Source organism: Coenobita brevimanus, chromosome 62, assembly GCF_032717465.1.
Source record: "Coenobita brevimanus isolate Jiangsu-jjx chromosome 62, ASM3271746v2, whole genome shotgun sequence".
Taxonomy (NCBI): Eukaryota; Metazoa; Arthropoda; class Malacostraca; order Decapoda; family Coenobitidae; genus Coenobita; species Coenobita brevimanus.
In genome coordinates this window covers 4,206,566-4,218,225 of record NC_137015.1, presented here as the reverse complement: position 1 = coordinate 4,218,225, position 11,660 = coordinate 4,206,566, and positions in this window count along the sequence as shown.

Sequence of the window (11,660 nt, the reverse complement as noted above, 5' to 3'; positions counted from 1 at the left end):
ACATGATCCCTGCTTGTCAGTATTGCCAACTCCAAATATCAAAACTCGCTAGACTGGACTCCCCAAACCGCTAGATTTGGACGAAAACCCGCTAGATTTTAAAATGTTGTCTATCATATTAAAATACTAAGAAAACGATAATTCACACAATTTGAGAAACTAAGGAAGAGAAATGTTTCATAATTCAATTACAATTAACCTGATTACAGCAAGAAAAAATAGGTACTATTGCCTTTATTGTTCCTTAGACACATTAATCAGTAATATCGAGATCTGGCTATACAACAGGGTATGCAATTTGTACGGAAAAATTAAACATGGGAATTACTTATTATCTCGTACTGTACTTTGTAATCAGTGCATTTTGAAAGAGAATAAAGTACATGCGATTTCCAGACCTTGTTAAATGAAAATGTTCTAGGAATGTTGAAAGCAACAATTCATCCTCACAATAAAAAATGTAGAGTAAACTGACTCACCGGGGACAGTAATCGACTCGCCCACGCTCAGTATGGACGAACTTACAGGAAATATACGTGAACATGAACCAAGGAACGTGAACTGAACTGAACGTAGGCAGTAGTGTAACATACGCACATATATGAGTGGGAGGCGGACTGATTACATTTTAATTAATTTTACTGGTTAAATCTGTGAAATTGTATGACAAATATATGCTTTCCATCCCTCTAGTAAACCGTCAGACGAGCATGCAATCCCGCTAGCTAAATCAATATTTTACCAGCTATATTAGACAAAACCTCTAGATTTAGCAGAAAAATCGCTAACTTGGCAATACTGCTTCTTGTGCAGAAGTGCAGTCTCGGATGCCGTAGAGTAACGTACTTTTTAAAATTTTGGATAAACAAAGATACCAAAAAGAGTAGTGTTATTAAAGCATTCAAATAATATGAATTGTTATTTGGCACGGCTCAAGAAATATGCTACCAAGTACAGGGGTGTATATAGATTTTGTACCGAAATCAAGATTTGGAATCCTAATGGTCGTGTTCGAATCCGGTCTGTCTGAGTTCGTGTTTTTTTGTTGTTTTTTTTATTACATTAAAACTGATCTGGATTGTTCTCTGCCGACCCACGACGCAAGGAGTAGTGCAGAAGTCGATATGAAAAAAGCAAGCTATGACTGCTGACTGAAAGGTAAGAAAAAGAAGAGAAAATCTTTTGTGTTTGCTGGAATCTGTTGTCAGAGTAGGCTACGGTGTACGCACTACGGTCATCCATATAGTGTAAGTATTTGTATACCTAAAAGAAAGCCTATATACACAATATGAAAAGTAACCTGAATCGTATTCTTACAAAACAGGGTAAAATTATCATTTAAACCCCTAACCTCACTTTACGAGTATTTTCTTTAACCTACCCTAACCAAACCAATCCAACCTAACCTATATGAGGCTGTGCTGTATTAACTGAAGTAACTGGTTCTCAAAATTCTTGTCACTGGGAGAACTCTCCATTGGAGAACAGAAAAATAATGAATGCCGTTAGGGGTTGAAACGATAATAGAACTCAAAATAATTTGTTATCGAATATGCAGGAGCTGAGCTTATCCATGATTGATTGACTGAAATGTTTATTGAGCTTATCCATGATTGACTGAAATGTTTATTGAGCTTATCCATGATTGAGTGACTGAAATGTTTATTGTTATAAAGCTATACAGAGTACATGTACAACAAAAGATTTTTAAAATTGAGTGGTGTTCCAGGAAGAACTGTTGAAGAAGGGCCCGTGGCTGGAAATTTGCAATGGCCACTAGGGTACGTGGTTAGGTATATTTCATAGGGGTGTAGGCGACATGGGCAGTGTCACCTCCGTGGGAACGCCACCAATGTTTGGTTAGTTCTACCGGTAATGCTTTTTAATTTCTTATTTTATAGAGGCTTCCACTTTCACCATACAATGCTAGTAAAACAAATTCAAACAATGCAACCCAACCTAACCACCTTCCTGATAAAGATTTTACGTCGCTGCTTCCCGCCGATGGCAACAGCGAACATCAGTGCATTGTTTTTCCGTCAGAGAACCAGAAACACCATTCTCTTGACTTCCAGAGGTCAACAATACCTTACATGAAGGTAGGCTGTTCTCATTGAACGTTTTACAGTCTTATCCCGTGACCATTCGTTAGCTGAATACATAGGATACAGGCAGCATTTGAAGTGCATTACAAAATTAACACTATTTTCCCTATTATTATCGTTCTGAGTTCCGTAAACAAAACAGTTGTCGCACAGTCATCCCCGTTGTTTTAAGAGTTATCCCTCCTGTAAAGGAAACCGGGCCATGCATTAGCCCGGTCAGTGGGGATGGCTTTTGCCAGGGTTGTCCTATGGTGGGCAGCTCCGCCATCCACCAGGGTCCCCAAGTGGGCAGCCCAGCTGCCCACCAGAGGGCTCGCTGGGCGCGGCGAACAGTGACTCGTTAACAGCTAATGTCAATGAATTCCGTTCCTGTGGTAATGTTTTCGTCTATATATTTATCACAGTCCAACCGCATTTCAGGTCGTCAGTTTCTTTCGAATAGTAGACTTATTTACTTTATTTTATTTACTTGGAAAAGGCCGTAGAAAGTAAATAAATGAAGCTGTGCATGATATGGAAAAGTATAGAAATCAGGAAAAAAATAGAATCAACGTGAGACGAAAATAAAGAACTGAAGAAGCAGCATTATATATATATATATATATATATATATATATATATATATATATATATATATATATATATATATATATATGAAATTATTTTACTGCAGCGCACACTGGCCGCCCCCTGAAACTCAGTAAGAAAAAAAAAAAACAATGAGAAGAGAGAACCCAGGAGCACAAGAAGTACCTAAAGAATTAATCCTAATTAGGCTGAGAAAATAAAATTTCAGAAAAGAAAACAGAGGCCAACGTACACCCAAATAATTTATTTAGTGACATTTATCGCTTAAAAAACATCACTCTGAGGATGAATAATTTATCACTTCTCGACACTGACGAGGCGATTTCAGAGAATTAGGAAGTTGGTGTTGGACCTCATTATCACTCTCATGGACCACGGACAAGACTACAAAAACTGGTTGCGTTGCTGGCATATAAACCAAGCAGCAAGCAGCTGTACTGTATGTGCACTTGTACAGAATGCCCCCTGCATAGGCACTGAGGAAAGCCTACACATGGTGGCGTCTGCGCTCTGAGTGGAGCAGCTGCGGCGTCCACCTGGGAGCAAAACTTCCCCATATTTCCCTGCATCTCGCCGTGGGAAACACCCTGATCCGACCTTCGTAAGGTGCTGTCTCCCACAAGGGGGCGTCGGATCCCTAAACGGCAAACGAGTATGTACTGTACGTAACCTTAAGAACGGCCCCACAAAAGCAGTTACTTACACGTGCCCGACTGGTCTGTTTGGTCTGACACCAGGACTGAGCAATAACAGTATCCTTTGCATGGACCTACCTTCAAGGAGGAATTAACCGTGGAAACAGCGAGTAATGTTCATTATTAACTACCAGAAGTGAAAAGATTATTTTCGTGATATCACATCATGCTAAATCCTGGCGTGGGTGGAATCTACTGTAGAAACAGGAAAGCGAAAGTATGCAATTTGTCAGTATGTACATATGGGCCACGCATCCATTCCCTCATCGTGAAAGCCTTTGAAATATTCTGTTTCACCCTACAAGCCAGTATATAACTATCCCACGCATTACTCGACAGTGAGCGACCGTGACTTTGGGGGAAAATCGTATGAAGACTCTCCCTCTCTCTCTCTCTCTCTCTCTCTCTCTCTCTCTCTCTCTCTCTCTCTCTCTCTCTCTCTCTCTCTCTCTCTCTCTCTCTCTCTCTCTCATTTTCCCTGATGGCAATGGACCGTATTATAAATTACTTTCAAGATTTCGTAACAGCTCTTCCTCATTGATTTATGCTGCACATTACACCTCACTCTCCTCATAAGTGTTGTTGAGACAAATAATATTATGTCGATAGCCTACCATAAATGGGTAACTAACACAAAATAGGATGTGAAGGTATAAATAAGGCATAATAAATCGCTCAGGAAAAGGGGATGAGAAACTTACAGTGCCACCCAATGTTGTGTGTGTGTGTGTGTGTGTGTGTGTGTGTGTGTGTGTGTGTGTGTGTGTGTGTGTGTGTGTGTGTGTGTGTGTATGAAGTGAAGTGTTAATACTGCCATTGACTCTGGGGCGCCAAATGTCAAGTGAGGGCGAAGTGGGTGTTTGGGACAAGTGTGACACCATCCACAGTTTTATGGGTATTTACAACTGCTGGCCTTGGAGGGTGTGACCTGACCCCCTTCACCCCTTCACCCTTCACCCCTAACCCTATACTCTTCATCCTTCACCTCTAACCCCTTACCCTCACCCCTTCACCCCTCACCCTCATCCCTTCACCCTTCACCTCTAACCCCTTACCCTCACCCCTTCACCCCTCACCCTCATTCCTTCACCCTTCACCTCTAATCCCTTACCCTTCATCTGTAACTCCTTAAACTTCCCCCTTCACCACCATTCACCCTTCACTCTTCCCCCTTACTCCTCACCCTGGCCCCTCACCCTTTACCCTTCATCTCACATCCTTCACCCCTCACCCCACACCCTCACTCTCTCCCTTCACCCTTCACCCCACACCCTCACCCTTCATCCCTCTCCCCTCACCCCTCATCCCTCCTCCGTGTGACTTCTACATTCCATTCCTCCCGGCCCTTTCAGCCCGAGGACGCCTCTCTTTAACCGGGGAAAACGTATGGCCTTAGTCAGAGTGAAATAAGTAAGACACCATTTGAACCCTGTATTGCCCCGGTTTAGAAAAAAAATACATCTCAGTTTTTTTTCTTTTTTTTTTTACTCAAGGAGTGGGACCCCTGAGAGCGAAAAAGGCCATGAAAATTACACTCGCATACCTGAAAATATTGGGGAGAATGCAACAGATTCGGCCCGACTTGTACCGATCTCGGGGCTTTCTTGCTTTGTTTTTCCTGTCTTTGACTCGCAGAATGGATATCTTAATCATAACCTACGACAAGTTATCTCGAAAGCAATCACTATTAGGTCTGTTGTTGTTTGCTTTCCGCTCATCTCCTTTCTTTTTTGTACCTCCTTGATATCCGTCTCCATTCCTTCCTTCTTCTCATATTCCTCTCCCTCTTATCTGTATTCCCCGTCCCCCCACCCCATTTTCTCCTGTCCCTGTGCATCCTCACCTCTGTATTTTTCTCTTTTCCTCTCGCCTTTTATCCTCGTTCCCTTCCTTCACTACTCCCGTTCCATGCATCCACCTTTTGTCTCAACTTCTTTCGCGTATTACCACCCTTACCTCCTCTGTTTCATTTACGTCGTCTTTTGCTTTTGATCGGCAATATCCCTCATCTCCCTTCCCCTCTTCCCTTATTCTTGAACCATTCTTCTTGTTTTGTCCTTCACCTACACTCCTTCCTACTTCTACCCTCCCCCACTGCGTCTCTACCCCTTATTCCCTCCTCTTCTTCCACCCCTTCCCCCCTACTTCTAAACCCTCCTTCCATTTTTCATTTCTCCTTCGCTTTTCATTTGCCTTTCTTGTCCCCCCTTTCTTTATTCCTCCACCTCTCCTCTGCCCCCTTCCCCTCTTCATCTTCCCCCTTTTCTCCCCACCCCTACCCCCTACCCCCGTCTGGAGCGGGCAGATTGAGCCGTCAAGAAGGGGGTGACAGGCGAGGCTAATTTGTAGGACAGTGTTAATGGCTTGTACCTGTGTGAGGGTCGCCTCGGCCCACACCTCCACCACACCTGTCCCCCCCTCACCCCCCACCCAGTACACACACACACACACACACACACACACACACACACACACACACACACACACACACACACACACACACACACACACACACACACACACACACACACACACACACACACACACACACACACACACAACCTCCCTGCCTGCCACATGCACCTTTACATATATACCTGACACGTCTCTTGTAATTTCCTTGCATATCTGCCCCACACACCTCAACATCGCCTTACACATGTACAGTCCACCACACCTGCTCATAACTCCATTTTTTTACACATACCTGCATGCTATAAAGCTCCAAAGTCCACACCTGTCCAAGCTACAGATATTCACAGTTGGCCACCATGCCACCATAATCTGTATACACTGAACCTCCATGCATATCATATACTTCCCGCCTGCCCCCGCCACCCCCAACTCCCCTACACACCACCGTACTTACCAACCTCACCACCATACTTGCCCACCAGATCACCATATATAATTGCACTTGTCATACACTGCTGCCAATTTGTATTCACCCTTACGCAGCAGACTTTTCAACGTCCCTTTCACAGTATCCCTATCCCTACCTGTATTTATGATCCAGGCTGTCTGTGCATCTTCAACCTATTTCTTCCCATCTTCTTTCTTCCCGTAATTCCACACCTTTCTTCCCTTACCCTAGTTATCTATTGCACATGTCTCTTCCTGGACTGATTCTCCTATAGGACGTACTGCAATAGATCAGCAACTTCCCTTAATATCAATGCATTTTCCTTTCTCGGATGCAGTACTGTTCAGTTTTCTACGTGTCTCCTCCCATCTTCTACTAATAGTACTGTTAAAACTGTAGATCTTCACAAGTTCGGGTCAATAGTCATTGCTTTTTTTCCTGACAAGCTAAGACAGCAGATCTTAATTTTTTAGCTTGTCTGATTTCTTTCTGAGTTTCTTCCCGTGTTGCAGCAGTTTTCCTATGTCAGTCCTTGCGGCTGCGGTTTTAACTTGGTGCGATGGAGCGATGATAGTAGCAACAGTCTGCCTTTATTTTCCGCGCTCTAACAGTTCTTCAATACAACGACGTCATTTATATTAAGTGAATTCATTGTTATCGCCGGGCATTTTCATTCAGCGTTGGGGAGGCTTCTCGTAAATGATCAGAAAGGCTCCATTGACCTGTTCAAGTCGGGAACGCTAATCTTAATTCATTCTTGCTACCGTCAGTGGATTTTATGTTGGATAAGAAAAACATCCTAATATGGTGAAGGGATTACCACTACAATCACAACGCATCATATCTTTAAAGGAAATATAAACAGATGATGATGACGCTGAGTATTGGTGGTTTTGCTTACGTCTATATTGCTTTTGTTGTTAATTTTCCTTCATTTGTTTTAATCTATACGCATTATTTATACTTTTTTTAATAATTGTAATGGTAATTGTGCGTATTATTGGTTGTGATGGTGTTTGTGTTTTTTATTGCCGTATCTTAGTATAGTTTCACCTGTTACATATTGTGCTGTGTATTCAATTTTACTGACGATGAGAACGAGTACAGGTGATCGTGGCGATATTTGTGTCGTTTTCGAGTCCTGTATTTCTTGCATGACACTAATTATGTATTTTTCCAACATTACGTGTTAATGTTTACTTTCTGATGTATTGTATGGTTTTAAAATTTTATATGTTTTAAATCATTTGTTTTCTCGTGTATGGCATGTAGGCTGCATTTATTTTCACATTGTTGGTTACATCATTTTGTATATTTTATGTACTACCGGCATATTTTACTTCGTCTTATCGTATTTTATTGTTAAGCACTTTATTTAAATGAGAACTTACTTTATTTACATGAGAACTAAGATGAGGTTGGTAGGGATTTATTTTGTATGTATTTTTCCAGCGTTGGGTGTTTGTCAAGGCAGTTCATTTGGGATTAAGGTCGGGGTGGTGGCGGTCGCTGGAGTGTCTCATTTACAGGTATTTTTAGCGGGTGTGAGAGGCGGCCCCGGGGGAGAGGTCAAGTGCCTGTGACCTTACCTTAATGACCTGGGACCTGTCAGCGCTAGGCCAGATGACACGCTTCACCCTCTCCATCTCTTCCCGAGCCCCCCTTCCTCACTCACTCCCCTCCCTCACTCCCGCCTTCCCTTCACTCACTCTTTTCATCATTTTCATTCTTACCATCTCACCGACAAATGCTGATATACAATTATTCACACAGGAGATGCCCACAGGATAAATGCTCCCACTACAAAATGCTCACAGTATAGATCCTCACACAACAAACAAGCCCATTCGACAGTGCTCACACAACATATGCTCACATCCTCTCGTGCTACTAATGCTCACAATCCAAATCTTCACGCGACAAATGCTTATACAGCCTCTGCTCACAACTCTCCCACTGGCGGTATAGGGTGGACATTTATTTTGGTCACCTGTAATAAAGCTTCCCTCGATCCACTGAAAGATGCCTAAATTAGAATCGAAGAATGCTTAGAGCCGAAAGATGCCTAGGTAAAAATCAAAGGAAGCTGAGGTTAGGAGTGAAGGATGTGATACTGGTGTCGGGTTAGTTCGCATTGGTCTGATGTGCTTAATACTTAAAAATACTCCTGTAACAAAAATATTGGAACTGAACAATGCCAAAGTTAAGTACGAGGAATGCAAAGATTATAAGGGCGAAGGGTGCCAGGGTTAGGGCCAGAGGATGGAAAGGTAAAGTATGCCAAGGTTAGGACCAAAAGAATCCAACATTAGGCCCAGAAAGGTTGCCAAAATAAATATATAAATAAATAAGGTTAGACCCCGAAGGATGCCAGGATTAACACCAAGGATACGAGCTGATTTTTTTTATCCTTTAATCATGTAATATGGAATCATCTTTCCCTCACCCCTTCCCTCCTCAGCCTCCCGCTTACTCCCTCACTCCCCAATCCTTCCTTCACTCCTCTATCCCCCACTCTTACCATCCCTCCCTCCATCTCCCATCCCTCCCTCACTCCTCCATCTCCCCCTCCCCATTCCTCTGTCAATCTCCCATCCATCCCGTTAATCCCCCATCCCTCCCCAACTCCCCATCCCTCCAACTGGTACTCCCTCCCTCCTTCTCTCCTTCCTCTCCCCATTCTTAACTACCCTCATTCACCGTCAGACCCAGTACCACGTTTTATTTTTTATTTCCTTTTTTTTTTTTTTTTTCATTTTCCCCTAACACTTTCACTTTCACTTTATTCAGCTCAGGAAAATTTCGAACTGGAGAGGTTAGGTATTTATCTCATTAACCCTTTCAGCGTGAGAGACATTTTGGAAGTATATATAAGTATCATATGGAAAGGATGCCATGGAGTTGTATGGGTTCACTCAGAATTTACCATTACTAAAACCATCACCACCACCACCACCACAATCACCACCATCCTCCCTCCCTCACAACCACACAAGCAAGAGAGAAATAAACCCATTAACATTTAAGTCCTTTTTCCTCAGTTTCTGCCTCAATTCACCCCTTTCTCCTCCCCTTCTCCCCCTTCCTCCTTCATTCATCCCCCCTCCTCCCCTCCTCATTCTTCCACCTCCATTCACCCATCTCCTCCTCTTCTTATCCTTCCTTCTCCATTCACCACTCTCTCCTCCCCTTCTACTTCCTCCTCCATTCATCCTTCTGTCCTCCCCTTCTTCCTCCACTCATCCTTCACTCCTCTACTTCTTCCTCCTCTATTCTCTCCCCACCTTTCACCCCTGCATCCGTTCTCCCCACTCCATCCGCTTTTCCTCCTCTTCCTCTCGTAGTTTTTCCTTTCATCTTCTCCCCCCACCTCTCCCTTTTCTTTTATTTAATCACTCTTCCTCCTCTCGTCTCCTTTCGCTGTCCTTTCCTTCCCCCTTCTTCTCCCTTCTTCCAACCCTTCTCATCTCCATCATCTATCCCTCCCTTCCTCTCCCTCATTTCCTCCTATCCCTTATTCCCCCTCATGTCTACCGCTCCTCCTCTCTCCCTCCTTACTTACTCCCTCCTATCACACCCCTTCCCCCACTCTCTTCCTACCTCCATCCCCTTGCCCTCCCATTCTCCCTACCTCCCTCCCTTCTTCTTCCCACCCCCTTCCCCCTATCCTGCTTACCTCCCCGTTCCCCTTCCTACTTCCCCCCCTCCTCTCTCCCCCTCTTTCCTCTCCCTCCCCCCCATCGTGGAAGTGATTGAGACGTCAGCTTGACACCCGACACTAATTTGTTCAAGCCAGGCTACATCTGTTGGGGAGAGAGAGAGAGAGAGAGATCTGGAGTGTGTGTGTTTGATTTGAAGTGTGTGTGACTTACTGTACTCACGTCTGTACCTGTGTGTATCTGTGTGAATTGGAGTTTGTGTGTGTGTGTGTGTGTGTGTGTGTGTGTGTGTGTGTGTGTGTGTGTGTGTGTGTGTGTGAAGAAAACTGTATGTATACGATGGGAAGGCAAACCTCTACTGTAGAATGAGTACTTAGTGACCTACGAGGATCATCTCTCCCGCTAATTGCTTTTACATATGAACATCCCAAAAACAAATTATCTACATAAGAAAATGAGGCTTTGTAGGATGAAAGATTGCAGTCTTTAGGGAACAGAAAGTGGAGGATAGATACTTGATGCAATGGGTATTTATTTAGTTACTCGGCTGTATTTATTTATTTTTTTATTATTTATTATCATACCTGCAGGAGGAAAGTTGGGTAAGTGGGTTAGAATTATGTTAACTCTTTCAGTCTGAGGTCGTAATTTTTAGTTCTTTCTTACTGCTTCCTAACAATTTTATTCAACTGAAGGGAGATGTAATAAAGGGTGTTAATGGAAGATGTACAGTCGGCTACACGTCAACCTGGGACAGTGTTTGTACGTAGTGGAGGTCGTGCTGCAATTTCCACGTTCATGCATCACAGTTACATGGTCAGTTCATTTAACACTTGGCACCTCCGTTCATTCATGTCAGTGCCACCAACAAATACGTGACTATGCCAAGGGTGTCAAGTGTACCTTATGCCACACCTCTGCTATAAATTGATGCTGTCCCACGTGTATATGTTGCCAGCTGTATATAACCCTCACCAGATCGGATTGTTTAGCCAAAAGTGATTATAATCGTGTGGAAATAGCAAAAGTAAACGATAAAATACGTCATTGGATGGAAGTTAAAGTGTATGATGATAAGTTGAAAGGAGTGGGGAAAGGAGGGAGAATGAGGTGGGGTTAATGAAGGAGTGTGGAAGGAAGAACATGAAAGATAATGAGTAGCGGAGGAAACAAGACTGAGAAGGAAAGAGCGATGGAGTGAAGGAGAGAAATTGGATAGACGGTATAGGGAAGGAATGTAGGAAGAAGGATGTGGAGAAGGTTGAAGAGCGGGAGGCAAAGAGAGGAGTGATGGAGAATGAATTGGAAGGAGACAGAATGAGTGTGAAGGAGGAAGGAGAGAGAGAGATGCAAGAAAATTGTGTGGGAGATTATGAAGAAGAAAATGAATAGGAAGGAAAGAGTGAAAGTGAAAATTAATGATGGAGAATGACGTGGGAGAGGAGACTGAAAGCATTAGGAGAAATTCTGAGATGATTTGTCCATGTAGAGAGGATGGCGATTGAGAGACTGACTGGAAGAGTGCACGAGTATGTGAGTAAGGTGGAGCGAAGAGGGCGAGGGGGAGACCGAGGATGAAATGGAGGGTTGGGTGGAGAGAGAAGATGCGAGTTGGAGACAGGACCGCCTCATGGAAGATTATACGGTGTCATGGAGGCGATTTATTTGTGGCCACCCCTTACGATATTAAGGCGTTTGGCTAATGACAGATAGAGGGAGGGAGAGATAAGAATAAAGAATGAGGCAGTGT